At 43.2% G+C, this 15,514-nt stretch overlaps 1 long non-coding RNA gene across 1 annotated transcript; it reads left to right on the top strand.

Annotated features, from left to right (window-relative positions):
* The first annotated feature begins 5,333 nt into the window (after positions 1–5,333).
* Positions 5,334–10,810, top strand: LOC144258544 (uncharacterized). The gene is made up of 2 exons (XR_013344692.1): positions 5,334–5,403; positions 10,368–10,810. It is a non-coding gene; the product is annotated as an uncharacterized LOC144258544 (long non-coding RNA).
* The last annotated feature ends 4,704 nt before the right edge of the window (positions 10,811–15,514 follow it).

The following is a 15,514-nucleotide window of genomic DNA, read 5'->3' as shown; positions in this document are numbered from 1 at the left end:
ACCCTTCTTGTTACTCTTGACATCTCTCGCTAGCTGCAGCTCCAGGTGCGATTTGGCCCTCCTGATTTCATTCCTACATGCCCGAGCAATATTTTTATACTCTTCCCTGGTCATATGTCCAACCTTCCACTTCTTGTAAGCTTCTTTTTTATGTTTAAGATCCGCTAGGATTTCACCGTTAAGCCAAGCTGGTCGCCTGCCATATTTACTATTCTTTCGACTCATTTTGATGGTTTGTCCCTGTAACCTCAACAGGGATTCCTTGAAATACAGCCAGCTCTCCTGGACTCCTTTCCCCTTCAAGTTAGTCCCCCAGGGGATCCTGGCCATCCGTTCCCTGAGGGAGTCGAAGTCTGCTTTCCTGAAGTCCAGGGTCCGTATCCTGCTGCTTACCTTTCTTCCCTGTGTCAGGATCCTGAACTCAACCAACTCATGGTCACTGCCTCCCAGATTCCCATCCACTTTTGCTTCCCCCACTAATTCTACCCGGTTTGTGAGCAGCAGGTCAAGAAAAGCGCCCCCCTAGTTGGCTCCTCTAGCACTTGCGCCAGGAAATTGTCCCCTACGCTTTCCAAAAACTTCCTGGATTGTCTATGCACCGCAGTATTGCTCTCCCAGCAGATATCAGGAAAATTAAAGTCACCCATGAGAATCAGGGCATGCGATCTAGTAGCTTCCGTGAGCTGCCGGAAGAAAGCCTCATCTACCTCATCCCCCTGGTCCGGTGGTCTATAGCAGACTCCCACCACTACATCACTCTTGTTGCACACACTTCTAAACTTAATCCAGAGACACTCAGGTTTTTCTACAGTTTCGTACCGGAGCTCTGAGCATGTTGACTCTTCCTGATCACCTTCTTCTCCTCCAAGTGCTTCAAAATGGATTCCTTGAGGACCTACTCCATGATTTTTCCAGGGACTGAGGTGAGGCTGACCTGTCTATAGTTCCCCGGATTCTCTTTCTTCCCTTTTTTAAAGATGGGCACTATATCTGCCTTATTCAATCGTCCGGGACCTCCCCTGATCGCCATGAATTTTCAAAGATAATGGCCAATGGCTCTGCAATCACATCAACCAACTCCCTCAGCACCCTCAGATGCATTAAATCCAGACATAGTCCTGTAAAAGACTATGAACATAGGGGTACAGACTGGTAAGAATGTATTTAGTGTTTAGACTCTATGAAATGCTTGTAAGTTGATGCATGCATTAATCTCACTTGTAATGTCACATGTATTTTCTGATAGCATGGAATACTAACTTTTGCTTTATAACTTTGAAAATGTTTGCTCTGAACTTGAGAACCCAGGTGCCAGAATCATCCCTCCCGCCCATCCAGAAGGACTATCAAAATCAGATGGACCATCAAGGAACACACCACAATACAAACGATTGGTTAATGGACCTATCACATCTTGGAAATGCTACACACAAGGAAACTTGTCTTGTGGACTTGGACACTGACTGAAGGAAATAAAACGAAGTGACAAGAAAATTTTCCATCTCTCTTTGCTGAACTCTGACAGGGATACAGACTCTAAACTGAAGCCAGAGATCCCTAGGGGCTGTCTTCTGGGACAGCGCAGAAAGACACTTTGAATAGACAGATCACTACAACTCTGTCACTCTTAGGATTTAGGTAGTAACTCATTTGTGTGTATATGTTTGCTTGCTCTAACCTGTAAATAACCCTCTTATTCCTTTTTCCTAGTTAATAAACCTTTAGATAGTTTATTACAGGAATGGCTACAGATGTTGTCTTTGGTGTATGATCTAGGGTACCAACTGATCTCTGGTAAGTGACTGGTCTCTTGGGACAGGAAGCAACCTGCATATTGTGTGATTTTTGGTGTAAGCGACCATTTATCTCTAAGTCCAGTTTGTCTGGGTGATAAGATAGACTGGAGAGTCTAAGGGGACTGCCTGTGACTCCATGGCAAGACTGCTATAGTGATCTAGGAGTTCACATTTGTTACTGGGTTTGTGAAATCAAATTATAGAATATACAATCAGTCGGGGGTGTCTGCCCTGAGGTTGGCACTCATGGTCCTGAGCCATCCTAGACAGCATGACAGACCCCCTGGAGAAAACCCCCCATCACCCTAAGGAAAAGGAAGGGAGCCAACAACCCCCTAAAACAAAGGAATAGCAAGTAACAAAGCAAAACCAAACACAGACTACCAGAAACACAGCTGGTGCACACAGCACACAGAGCCTCACTCTCAGGGTACCTCTATGGAAGGATAAAAGACCCGTGACATGGCTGCAGATGGCCCGGGTCAGCTGACTCAGGCTCATGGGGCTTGGGCTATGGGGTTAAAAATTGCTGTGTAGACATTCAGGCTCAGGCTCGAGCCTGAGCTCTGAGACCCTGCACCCTTGCAAAGTCCCAGAGCTGAGGCCTGAGCCCAGCCCAAACGTGCACACAGCAATTTTTCAGCCTGGAGCCTGACCCCGCTGACCTGGGCCAGTCGTGGGTTTTTTATCCCTGTGTAGATGTACCTTCAGAAACTAAAGGCAGTGAGACCAGCTACAGCAGAATGGACCAGTGGTAGGGCATTCACCTAGCTCAGACATAGGTGAGAGGTTTTTCGCAGGAGTGGTGGGTGAAATTCTGAGGCCTGCGTTGTGCAGGAGGTCAGACTAGACGACCATAATGGTCCCTTCTGACCTAAATATCTATGAATCTATGTGAGTTTGACACCCTGCTCTTCCTGAGTCACATCAGGAACTTGAACCTTGATCTCCCACATCCCAGCTGCGTGCCCTGACCATGTGGTCATTAGCTCTTCTGGGATGGGTCTCAGTCTCTTTCCAATTAGGAATTCCATCCTCAACCTGAGAAACCAGCAAAAGTTGCATTAAAACTGATCCTTTCCTGACACAAGTTTTGTCTTGGACAAATCAGCATTTTCCAATGAAAAAGGTCTTATTGAAAAAATCTTGACCAGATGTACTTCTGAATCTGCACATCTGTTTGAATCGTCCTCCCTCCTCTTCTCGAAATCATGGGTCACTGTTCAGCTGCTACAGCTGCCTCTTAAAAGTAGCTCTCATTGGGTAACCGTGAGCACAGGAGAAGAGAATGGTTGGCATTAGTTCTGGTTAGTGGTGAACATTTCCACTTTGGGTCAGTTCTTCAACTTTTATTATCGCTTTCAGATTTTTGAAACAATCTCCTAGCAGTCTGGGTAGTCGGAGACATCTTTAGAACTGGCAGAGGTTCTGAATGTTAATGAAGAGAGAGTCTACACAGTACTAAGGAAAGTACACAGTATAGAAAGTAGACAGCATCTTACTCATTGATTAGTTTTCTGATAATTTTATAAGCGGTTCAATCTCCCAAAAGAATTGTTGTTGTATATCTAATAACACTGATTCACCTGCTCACAAGGCTGTTGCAAAAATAGTAATCATACTAGATTCACCCACACCGGTGCACCAGCAAGGCATGATGACTTTGGGGAGGCTATGGGAAGGAATTCAAGCTAGTGAGGGGAGTATTTTGATATTTGTCTTCTCAGAGGTGCTTCAATAGTGAGGGACTCCTTTAATTTCCACCAACAATGCCATAGGAGCCCCGCCAGCAGAGGTTGCAACAGAGGCTCACTGAATCAGTATATTCTCCTGCTGTCCTGTACATATTCCCTCTTCAGCCAGCCCCATCTCAGCCTCTCCTAGACAGCTTCTTTCTGCCAGGGTCCTTTTCTCCTAAGTATTGCTAAGGCGCATATCACTTTAGTATCCAAGTGCTAAGCAACAGTTATGAAGAAGTCATAAAGGGCCTGCTCCAATGTGCGCTGAAGTCAATGGATTTGAGTTTCCCTAAAGTTGGAAGGCGTTTAGAACTGAGGTTTGCAGTTTGAGACCATCACTGTTTCTACTAATGTAGATGGAACAGTATTTTAGCAACTTACCCTTCTAGTTTTATTAGCGGGGATTCATTCTAACCAAACTGACCACTTTCTTTTCTCCTTGAGTTTCTTTTCTTCTTGAGTTCTCCTTGAGTTTTTTCCGGCTTCCCACTTGCCAGCTAAAGTGCCTGTACATGTCTGACCGTAAAGTATGAAATTTAATGCAGCTTAGTGCAAAGAAGCAGCTAAAACTGACTTTTTATTGGGTAGGAAGTGACCAGTTTTACTAGAGAGTCAACATAGTGCTGATTCATATCCATCGACCGAAGAAAACTACCTAATGCCCCCCTCGGATATCGACAAAGAGGAAAAAACGAATGGGGAAAAGATAAGACCCCAAGGACAAGTGGCTGAATAATGTATTACTTAACCATGATTGTTTACTTGGTTTATTTTTTAAAACAAATTTCTGATATGTCTCCTGCATCAGTATCAGCAGTGGCACAAGTTTCGGGAAGCAGACTGCCCATTGCTTAAGTGGTTTGAGAAAGGTCTCATTACAGCTTACAGTCTGAACAAGTTGAACAAATAACCATATGTGTAGTTTACCCCCTCAGTGGCTTTTCATATGGGCCCCCTGCCGCTGGTGATGGAGTCAATGTTTAATAGCAGTGTGGCAACTCCTGGTATGCTTTCTGCTTTGCTGCATGCCTGAACCTCATCACGTATGACTTTCCACATGGTGAGAGGATAAGGGAAAATAGACAGGGTTCAACCTGATAATCTGTGGTCACTTCAGACATTCCATGAGTGCTTGAAAAATAACTGTAAGAGTTGTGGAAAAGGAAGGAACAATTACAGCCCAGAAACACCTACAACTGTCTTGCTTCACTGTGGAAAGTTAGAGATTTGGCATGATTTTAAAAATTCACTTGGAACCGAACAGCAAACTGTAGCATGCATAATTTACAGAAGGAAAGCAACAGAAACCTAATCTTCTGCTTAAGGACCAGATCCAACTCTTGCTGATGTCAATGGAAAGACTCCCAAGGACTTCAGTGAGAACAGAATCAGGGCCTAAGTCATTGGAAACAGCATGGGGGCTAATCAATGAAAACTCTCCAAGATAGGTTTTTGCCGGCTTCGTTTTGAGCACGATGCAGTACGGGTAATGCCTGCGGCCGGGGCCGTCCCTAGTATACGCAGTACCCGTACCATGAAATGTGGGGCACCCAATTGCCCCACATTTCATGGTGCCCCATGGCAGCTGCGTGCTGCATACGCGGCAGCACCAGCCCCAGCCACCAGCCCTATCCCTCGGCCGGCCCCCCCGCCTCACGGTCTGCACCCACTGCAAGGGGAAGGGCCATCCCTGGGGGGGGGGGCGTGGGGCCCTGGACAACTCCCTCCGCCCCACCTCTTACCCTCCACCCTGCTCCGCCCCCGGCCCGCCCCCGTTCCACCTCTTCCCCCAGCGAGCCCGCCCTCCGCGGCAGGAAGCGGAGCGACCCGGCCCCAGCCCGCCCTACTCCGCCAGCTCCGAGCCGCTGGTGAGTGTGGGGAAAGGATCGACCCCCTCCCGCTCTCACCGGCGAAGGGAAGTAGAGCGATGCGGCCCCAGCCCGCTCCGCGTCCCTTGCCCCGGCCCCAGCCATGTGGCTCGGGTTGGGGGAAAGGACCGCCCCCCTGGCTCTCATCGGCGGCGGGAAGCGGAGCGCCGCGGCGGGCAGCTGGCGGAGTCGAGCGGGCTGGGGCCGGGCTGCTCCGTTTCCCGCCGCTGCTGGTGAGTGGGAGGCGTTCCCCCAAGCGACACGGCTGGGGCCGGGGCGAGAGAAGTGGAGTGGGCTAATCCCGCTAATCCCCCGGGCCACTCTGGGCCTGTGGGGCCCCCAAAAGTGGCCCCCCCACAGCTCCTGCCTCCCAGACCCTGGTGGAGGGGGGGGCCTGGGGTGCTGCGTAGGGCACCCAAATGGCTAGGGACGGCCCTGCCTGCGGCTCTACCAGTAAATTGGCTCAAATCATATTCAGTTTTTCCTGTCCACTTTCAGATGTTACACGTATCCCTAGGGACTACATTTCTAGTCACAAAAAGATCAGTAACAGAGACCTAAATTTCCTCTCGTAGCGTTTTTATTTCTTTTCTGTGTTTGTTTTAAAGGTAAAATCAAAGCTGTAGAATACAGACAAATGGAACATGATTTTAATGTTCACAACAGATTTAAAAAAATATGAAAAACTTACATTAATAGGAGCCAGTGTACTTGGTTTCTAGGGCTGGTGACTTGAAATCTCTTCAGGGGTGTGTTCTCATTTTCAAATTCTCAACTTGAGCACAGGGCATTAGAATGCTTATCTCGTTCAGATTTCGGCTTCGACAGAAAACTAAAGGTTTGTGCCATGAATCTGTGGTGCATTACTGTTGAATATATACCTCTGGATAACAAGCCAGTAATTATCCACACAGAATTACTTATGTTTAGGTGCCTAAAGAGAGTGATCTATCTAGCTAAGCACAGAATTGTGAACTCATGGTCATGTTAAAACTGAGTGTCTCACATCATTCCTTTAATTGATAATTTCCTGACATCATGGGTCCAGTTCTCAGATCTAGCCAACTGCATTTGCTCAGCATAGGCCGTGGGAGAAGAATGGCAAAGGTGGATGTATGATATGTTTCCTCTGTCCTCTCTTTCTAGTGGGGCTGCTCTAATTTACACCTGGCTGCAATGGTCCCAAAGGCTCATTGTGGCAGCTGGTACAGTGATACTCTGGCCAGCCTTTTCTCCAGAATTGCCCCTATGACTGGATCTGAAGAAGCTATAAAGGGGTACCGACAGTTGAGAGCAGAATCAGGTCCAAAGTGTCAGGAAATTCATGTCCCCTTGCAAAAATAGGGTTTATAACGGAATGGATCTTTCCATCTTTCACACTCACCTGGCTATTTGAAGCCAGTACAAAAGGTCTGTGGTGCACCTGAGAATCAGACCATTTGTGTCTAAATTCTGATCCTTAAGAGCGCATTAACTATGTAAATTTTGACACTTGCTGCTCTAAGAATAGGATCAGGCCCTTAGAATTTTTACCTTGACTAGGCCTTTTAAGATATTGACAGAATGTTGATAGTGGCTGTTGTTGGTTTTTCTTAGAGGTATCGTGTCCTGAACGAAAGCTCTTATTCAGTCTTCTGTTTTCTGTTCTTTATTTATATCGGTCTCTTCCTCGGCCGAGCATTTCAGCTGCATATTTAAAAAAGCCATTTCTCAAATATGCAATAATCCCCTTTTCCTGTGATGCCCTGATTACCAAGGCATTATAAATATAACTGATAAATGGTAAGAGAAAGCACATATCCCCATCCTAAATACAGGCATCGTCAAGTTGCTTTACTTTCCCAGAACTATAGCTATGGATTATATACAAGACATTGTCTGGAAACATTCTTTGGATAATCTGTCCAAGTTCACATCAAGTTCACAAGGATCTGGATATCATGAACTATGAGTAATGATTATTTTGTAACATTCATAAGAATCTTATTTCTATTAATAAATTACTACTTTTTTCATTTCTATTGAAATTCAAATGGCAGCTTCAAACAAGAAATGCCTCTGTTACTGCCACAAAGTTTTGCTGACCTACATTTGCAGCATACGCTAATACTTCAGGTTAATAAATAAGCATCTCTTTTACATGCAGCTGTATACAATATGGTGCAGATTCAATTTGAAGAAGTTAACTTACAGCTTGGAATGTGGACTTTGTGTCCAACGTAGATCATGTGCAATTATATCCTGAAGTCCTTATTGAGTTCTTACCCGGACAAAACTCAGTGTTGCTCAGGATGTGGCACTGTGATTCTAACACGACATCTTACAAACAAAAAATAGCAAAGGACAAAGTTTCCCCTAGAGGTATATTTTAAAAGAAATATTGCTGTTAACATATTGTTGTTTTAATATTAAGCCAACAAGTGAGCAAATGTAGGTTTGTTTCTCCATTTAGTTTCTGACCCCAAACGGGTTTCCTGTAAAATGACAAAAGCCACCAGAAAAAGTGGCACCCTAATTTTTTTCCTCAACAGAAATGTGTATGTAATAGGAATTCATGACCGTGCTGCTAAAACTTGCTCAGGACAGGTGAGCTACAGAAGTATTGTAGTTGTTGTGGGGCAGATCTGCACCCCAGTCAGGAAAGGGTTACAGAGCTCCCCTGGGCACAATCAGCCCCACCCCCGCACACCTATGAGGCTTGAGGAGCCTGGAGAAGAGTGGATCCTTAAAAGAGTGGTGCCTGCATACTGCAGAGTGGCTATCTGAAGGACCAGGGCTGTAACTCAGAGTCCCAACCTCTGGGAGCGGTGATTACTGATTGGGGAAACTGCTTGAGATTCTTGACTGTCCAAACCGCCTCCCAAAGGAGAAGGGCTGGTTCTTTTCTCTCTTTTTTCCTCCTTGGATTTTGGGAGGCCCTGGACTCTGCCTTTAGTGGGCACAGAGGCATCCTGACTTTTTCTTTTTCTTTACTTTGCGCCCCTTCATCCTGCTGTATGGGGGCAGATGGCTTGAGTAGAGCTGCTGGAGAGCTGTGCATTGGTCTCTGAGACAAGAGTGGTGTTGACCCTCTCTCCAAGGAGGTGCCAGACATGTCTAAACAGTTGTCCTTGTCATAACACGGGAGCAAGATTTGGATTAGCATATGTCCATGCACACAATAATATTTTGGTCTTTCCATATACAACTCTCAAAGAAACTTAGAAGAATTTTAGTGGAGTTCTTTATACTCCTGTGTTGTACTAAATGGTTAGGGCACTCACCTGAGAGGTAGCAGATCCTGTTCCAATCCCTTCCCCCTGTCAGGAGGAGAGGGGACTTGAACTAGGGGTCTCCCACATCCTGGGTGAGTCCCCGAGGCTAAAGGTTACGAAGTCCTCCTCCTTCTTCTCAGCCATTTTGTTTGAACTTGCCTGAGCGGCCCAGTCCAGTGAGTGACCTCTGAGCATGCCTACTGGATCGGGCCCCTGGTACCCGATTTAGGTGCCCAAATGCCTACCTTTCCCAGTTTGTCAATTGCTTTGAGCTCAGGCAGGGGGTCGCATGCCTATTGTGAGGCAGCAGTGCACATGCTCAGAGGCAAAAACGTAGGCACCAAGTGACTTTAGGCACCTACAGAGTTAGGCAGCAGCTGAGCGGGAGTTTTGTGGATTGCGCTGGTGCTTAACAAGGGGCCTTAGGTGCCTAAGTATCTTTGTGGATTACACCTTGAGTGAGGATTTTAAAAGCAATCCCTATTATGAGTGTCCCCTCCATCCCTACTGACCAGTGATGGAAAGTAAACAACAATGAAGGCAGTCTTGACCCATCCATTGATGTGACTAATGTTGAGGATGACTCATATGCAGCAGACTGGTATGAAAGCCTGGTTATACCACAGGGAGTGTACTTATTGCAACTGATTAGTCACCAATGGGATGAGCTAAGTTCAGTTGCAAGTTTTTAATACAGTGTCACGGTAGTTGATGTCTCATTGCTGAATTGTTGGTTTTACTGTTTAACCTGTCATTTTTTTTTAAGATGAGGAAGACCAAAATGTTGAAAAAATTGTTTATAAACATTATTTCATCTATAGCTGTGTGGAATGGCAGGTCATTTCAATTATGTTCAGCATTTCCAAAGGTTGATGACATGAATCAGACAAACAAAACCGGCAACATACTGTTTCAAAATATCACCACATCAAATGCTCAGCTAACGTCAGGGGATAAGGAACCATGGCATTAAATATACAAACTCACAGGGTTGCTTAACATAGCAATTGCCTCCTTTGTCTCTTGATTTTGGTACTATTTGCAACTATTAGATCTGAATAACAAGACCGGGGTCCTCAAAGGTATTTACGTACCTAACTGCCACTGAAATCAAATGTGCCTAAATACCTTTGAGGACAGAGGTCTTGTTATTCAGATGTAATTGCTGCTATCTTTTATCTTAGGGTTTCATACTGCCACCCATCACTGCAATACCTGAGTGCAGATCCTCCAAACTGGATGCTGTTGCAGATCTTCCCAGATTAAAACCCCTCCATTTAGCAGTCTGATCTCAGCATTTTGGGCTATGTACAGCCGAACTGGCTTCTTAAATAGTTCAACATTTTAAAATCTATTTTGCTAAATTTACAAAGCACTTCACTTGGTCAAGTAGATTTAAAATCATAGAATGATAGAATATAAGGGTTGGAAGGGACCTCAGGAGGTCATCTAGTCCAACCTCCTGCTCTAAGCAGGACCAATCCCCAACTAAAAATACTGAATGATTTCTTAGTGTGTTTCACATTCTGCTGCCCCAGGTACTGTGGCTCTGTGATCTCCCAGGGCAACCCTCATGACTAGAAAGGGCTAGGTATCAGATGCCTATGGAACTTTTCTCATGTGAACCCAACCACCCAACAATTCGATGACTCTGACAGATGTTTTTATCGTTACACCAATGGATGTATTTCTTTATCTTCTCTCATACAGGAAATGAAACCAGCATGATTAAGTCTGGCACTTTGATGAATCCAATCAGGAATGAAGCATTGGCCCAATTTGGTTTTCCAAAATGTACCAACCAGTTTGTACTCACGGACAAAGGGTCCACATAGATAAACTCATTAGTGCCTGTGCCAGGGTTCCTGAGTCCCCATTTTGCCCTCTGTTGATTGTGGGTTTTAAATATGTCATGCATTGTAAGATATATTGTTTATGTGTGTTTGCGTTATTGCACAATTGTGGCAGTGTGAGGGCACTGCTGGAAAGCAGCCTTTGGTTTAGTGGCCAGTCCTGTAGAAAAATATTAGTAATATAGAAACATGCAGCCCTACATGAAATTTGATTTAAACATAAATGGAAGGAACCACTAATATAGTTGTTTTTAAAGTTGGTGACATTTGAAAGCAATTAATTAAAAATCTTAAATCAGAGATTTTTTGAGTTTGCCTTTTCTTCTTCCACAGTTTCAGCTTTCTTTTTTGTCAAGCAATTAAAGTCTGAGTTCCACTGTGTCTAATACTGAGGCGTAAATAAATAGTGTAAAGGAATTTTTATTTAGGATTATATCCTGCTATTGATTTTGGTATTTAGAGTTTTAAAATTCCTTAGAAATCAATATAATGAGTGCTACATTTTGTTCTGAATGACACTGTTGTAAATCCGGAGTAACTCAATTGACCTTAATGGAGTTGCCTGAGGTTTGTTCATGACAGAATTTTGATGAATATATATATATATATTTTTTTTTTTCTAAACCATCGCTTCTTGGGCTGTGCAAAATTATCAATTACCTGTGGAAAATGATATTTTCACGAGATTCTGTGGATTTGACAAAAGCAATATCACCATGCTCGTAAGCAAACCCAACTTTCTGTAAATGAAAAAAGAAAGTTTAATTTCCAGCTCAGCACAAAATTCTGACTTTTCCTTTTACTGAATGTAATCGCTTTTGCAGTGGAATGACAGCTGTGAAAATCATAAATATGAGAACAGAAAAAAGGTTTTTCTTTATAGTGAAAATGTCATTTTAAAAACTTGGTTGCAATTTTTGTATATATTTGAAAGGTTACGTGAGGCACTGTGATCTTATGGTTTGAGCACATGACTGGGAGGTAGGACACTGTTCCCAGCTGTGCCCTTGACTCTGTGTGATATTGACAAGTCCTCTTTATCTCTTTGGGCCTCATATTACTTATCTGTACAATGGGTATAATTCTACTTACCAACCTCAGAGGAATGTTAAGGCTCAATCAATAAGCTTTTGTAATGTGCTTTGAGACTCTCAGGTGAAAGGTTCAAATTAAATGTATTCTTATGTCACATTACAGATGTGAGGAAGCAACTGGTATTCCTCCTTGAATTTGCAATCTCAGAGCATTGTTGCATCCACTGCAGCTGTTCAATGAGCAGCAGCAACTGAGAAATTTTCATCTATGTGTGGCGAGGAGTTTGTGAGCATTGTTCATATATGGACCTTGCTACTAGGCATTTGTCACCTTGAGATTAGAAAACGCTCTTGACCTAAGGATATCTCTTAAATCCTTTAAGTTAAGCAATGTATCTCACTAAGAGCTTGTGACACCAGTGCGTCAGGATCTGGACTGATTGCTTGTAGGGTTTCCAATAACATTTCTAGTGGTTTGGGATTTACCTGCTGGGGAATCTGACTCTCTCCCATACAATACTCTGTTGCGACCAGTGGAAGCATTTGACCTAGATCCACCTTGGTTAAAAAGAGGCAGGATTGCCAACAGTGCATTTCTTGCAAGGAACTTTGGAATTCACCCTTTTCTTGCCCATCCCAAATAACCTCAACCTGTTGACCTTTAAGGGATATTAATTTGTAAATGCCCACTAATATTCTCAGTATTTTGGAAACAGATGTGCTGAAGTCTAATATATTGGGTTGGATAGGCTACTTTTTGGGCTTTGCTTTTCAGTCGTGGTTGGTTAGTTCTTGGTTTGGGGGGTGAGGAAAAACAGATGTGGTTTTACTCTGGTTGTGCAACTGTGTTTTTAATGTATGTTAAAAGTGCTCTGTGACTTGGCTAGATACTGTTTTCCTCTTGTATCATCATTGTTTTTAGGTATTAATTGTATTTTGATTTATAATCTGAGAAGTTATATATGAACGACGAGAGTCCTCGTAATCCTTTTTTGGTTGGCTACGGAATATTTGCTGTAAACTTTTGTGATCAGACAGCTGTATCAACTATATAGTGTGTATTGAAACTCACACTGCTTCTCCAGGCGACCACACAAGTAATCTCCAGGGCCATATTTAATTTCATAGTCATACATGTTATTAGTCTAGAAGTCAGTTTATGTCCCATGTTTTGGGTGTCCCTCTGGATTGTGACTAATGCCTCCATTCTGCTTTATGAAAGAACCCCCGAAGGGCAAAAAGAGGTATGTGTAAGTATTTAAAAACAACAAAACAAACCAGAACAGAGCCCTTAATGTTTTGTGAATAAAATGTAATCAGTTACCATAATACTGTATTGTTTGTTTGACTTTTTTTTCCGTTGTGGTTACTGTTACTTCATCCCTGGAATGTTTCCAAGAGAAATGAGGGATTGTCCACAAGATAATCACCAGTAAGTCTGACTCTTCTGTGTGTAGTATCATGTGCCACTAAAACTTAAGTGATATCTGTATGCGGTGGTGAGCAAAAATAAAGAATTGTGACTGAGGACTATAGTTTTCAGAATGCATCGTGCTATGATTTCTTCAAGGAAATTTTCCTGATGTAGGAGTGCGGTTAAAAATGGTGTTACTGTATTTTTTTTTAAACGGAGAAACATTAGTTATTGATGTTATTTATTATGTAGAGAACAGCAGTACCCAAGATATGCTTAGCCCTTTCAAAATATGCAACAGGAAGTTGCAATCTCTAGCCTCAGGGTATACTTTTCAACAAAGAAGAAATATTGCTAGTGACTCCTGCACTCTTACATGGATAAACTGAGCAATGGCTGCTGTGCAATGGCTGAGCTGAGCTTAGAGCCATCGAAAGAGAGTTTTATGTCCTTCCCAGACTGTGTGGCTGCTGGGTTTAGTCCCTGGATAAGCTAGAGTTGCCTGAAGGCTGATCTAATTTCTGCCCTGACTGCAACGATCATCAAGGGACCGTTCAACAGCCCAGAAGAAATTGGAGTGCAGAGCAAGCTCTCTGACCACCATGTCTCTCCTGATCTACCCCATTCTTCCCCCAGGCATGTCCCCATTATGCCCCTGTACTGGGGACTGTGAGAAAGGTAGCTGTAGGAATAGTTATGAAATTAAGAGAATTAAAGTTAGGTGAAGTTTGGTTATGAAAAAAATATATCTGCTTTGTGGGTTGTGGCTAGTATGGAAAAGGCCATAATCAGCAAGTAAAAGGAGGCTGTGAGAATAATAAGTAATATTACTTATAGTGTGGGAAAGATGTATGGCTCAAAAAGTAACCGATACAGTGAAACACTGCAGTAACAAGACAAAGGAAAATGGTCTTCTAAGAAACAAGCACAAACCTTCCCAGTGTTCTGTTGGTAAGCAAGGAGGGAGAGGAGATAAGAAAGGAAGATCTTGGAGGAAGGAAAGTAGCAAGGATAAACTGCTTCACAATGGGGTTTTGCTAAAGTTAGCATGTTTCAGGGTAACAGCCGTGTTAGTCTGTATTCGCAAAAAGAAAAGGAGTACTTGTGGTACCTTAGAGTCTAACCAATTTATTTGAGCATAAGCTTTCGTGAGCTACAGCTCACTTCATCGGATGCATACTGTGGAAAGTGTAGAAGATCTTTTATACACACAAAGCATGAAAAAAATACCTCCCCCCACCCCACTCTCCTGCTGGCAATAGCTTATCTAAAGTGATCACTCTCCTTACAATGTGTATGATAATCAAGTTGGGCCATTTCCAGCACAAGTTAGCATGTTAGCTGAAGCATATAAAGAATCTGAAGGTTTTCTTTGTCAGACCATATCTGAATATGTCAGCGAACCAGGTTGAGATGGTTTTCCCTAGTTCTGGCCTATTGGTAAGTATACTTATCACATGCTTGTAAATACCTTGTTACTGTGTTGGGTGTAGTGACTGCTTATTTTTAGTCTGTTAGGCATATTTAGAACAATTGTATAAAATACCCTTTGGTCTTAAAGGAATTGACAGTTAAATTAGCGTCTGGTAGTCTCTCATATTAATATTAATAATTTAAAATATTATTAATAATTCTGTCAGCTGTATATCACTGGCGAATCCTCTCCATGTCAGGGGTATTTCCTGATGGGAAAATCCAGCCAGCTTCTGGTCCACTTACAATACCTGAGTGGCACAAGGGAGCCAGGACACAGCCTAGAATCGGGGCATAAAAGTCCAATCTTACAAAGCACCGCATTACTTCTACTCCCATTTATTTCAATGTACCAGGGATCTCACAAGAGCTGTTCATCATATTGCAGGACTGGACCTGAAAGGGCAAATTTTCAAATATAGGTGCCTATGTGTCTGAATAGAACTGCATATTCAAAATGGGTAACTTACTATAGGGAATACACAGGAAACAGATCAAATACAGTAGAACTTCAGAGTTACGAACACCTCGGGAATGGAGGTTGCTCGTCACTCTGAAATGTTCGTAACTTTGAACAAAATGTGATGGTTGTTTTTTCAAAAGTTTACAACTGAACATTGACTTAATACAGCTTTGAAACTTCACTATGCAGAAGACAAATGCTGCTTTCCCTTTCTTTTTCAGTAGTTTATGTTTAACACAGCACTGTACTGTGTTTGCTGCTGCTTTCCTTTTTATTTTGGGTCTCTGCTGCTGCCTGATTGTGTACTTCCAGTTCCAAGTGAGGTGTGTGGTTGACTGGTCAGTTTGTAACTCTGGTGTTCGTAACTCTGAGGTTCTACTGTACTGAGGTAACCTTTTTTGGCTATCCAAGGACCAGATTCTGATACCTTTACTCACGTAGAGTAGCACTTTACTCCACATGTGGTCCCACTGAAGTGAATGGGACTATTTGTGGAGTGAGGTGCTGCTCATGGTGAAGAAGGGTATCCGGATTTAAGTCAAATGGCAAGTTTTTACTGGTGATTTCTGTCCATCATTAGTTTGAATGTGAAGCCAGTTGGTTGTGATAAAAATAGTCAT

This window comes from Eretmochelys imbricata, chromosome 1 (genome assembly GCF_965152235.1).
Source record: "Eretmochelys imbricata isolate rEreImb1 chromosome 1, rEreImb1.hap1, whole genome shotgun sequence".
Lineage (NCBI taxonomy): Eukaryota > Metazoa > Chordata > Testudines > Cheloniidae > Eretmochelys > Eretmochelys imbricata.
Note: the sequence above shows the minus strand (reverse complement) of the source record. Positions and strands in the feature narration are given on the sequence as shown.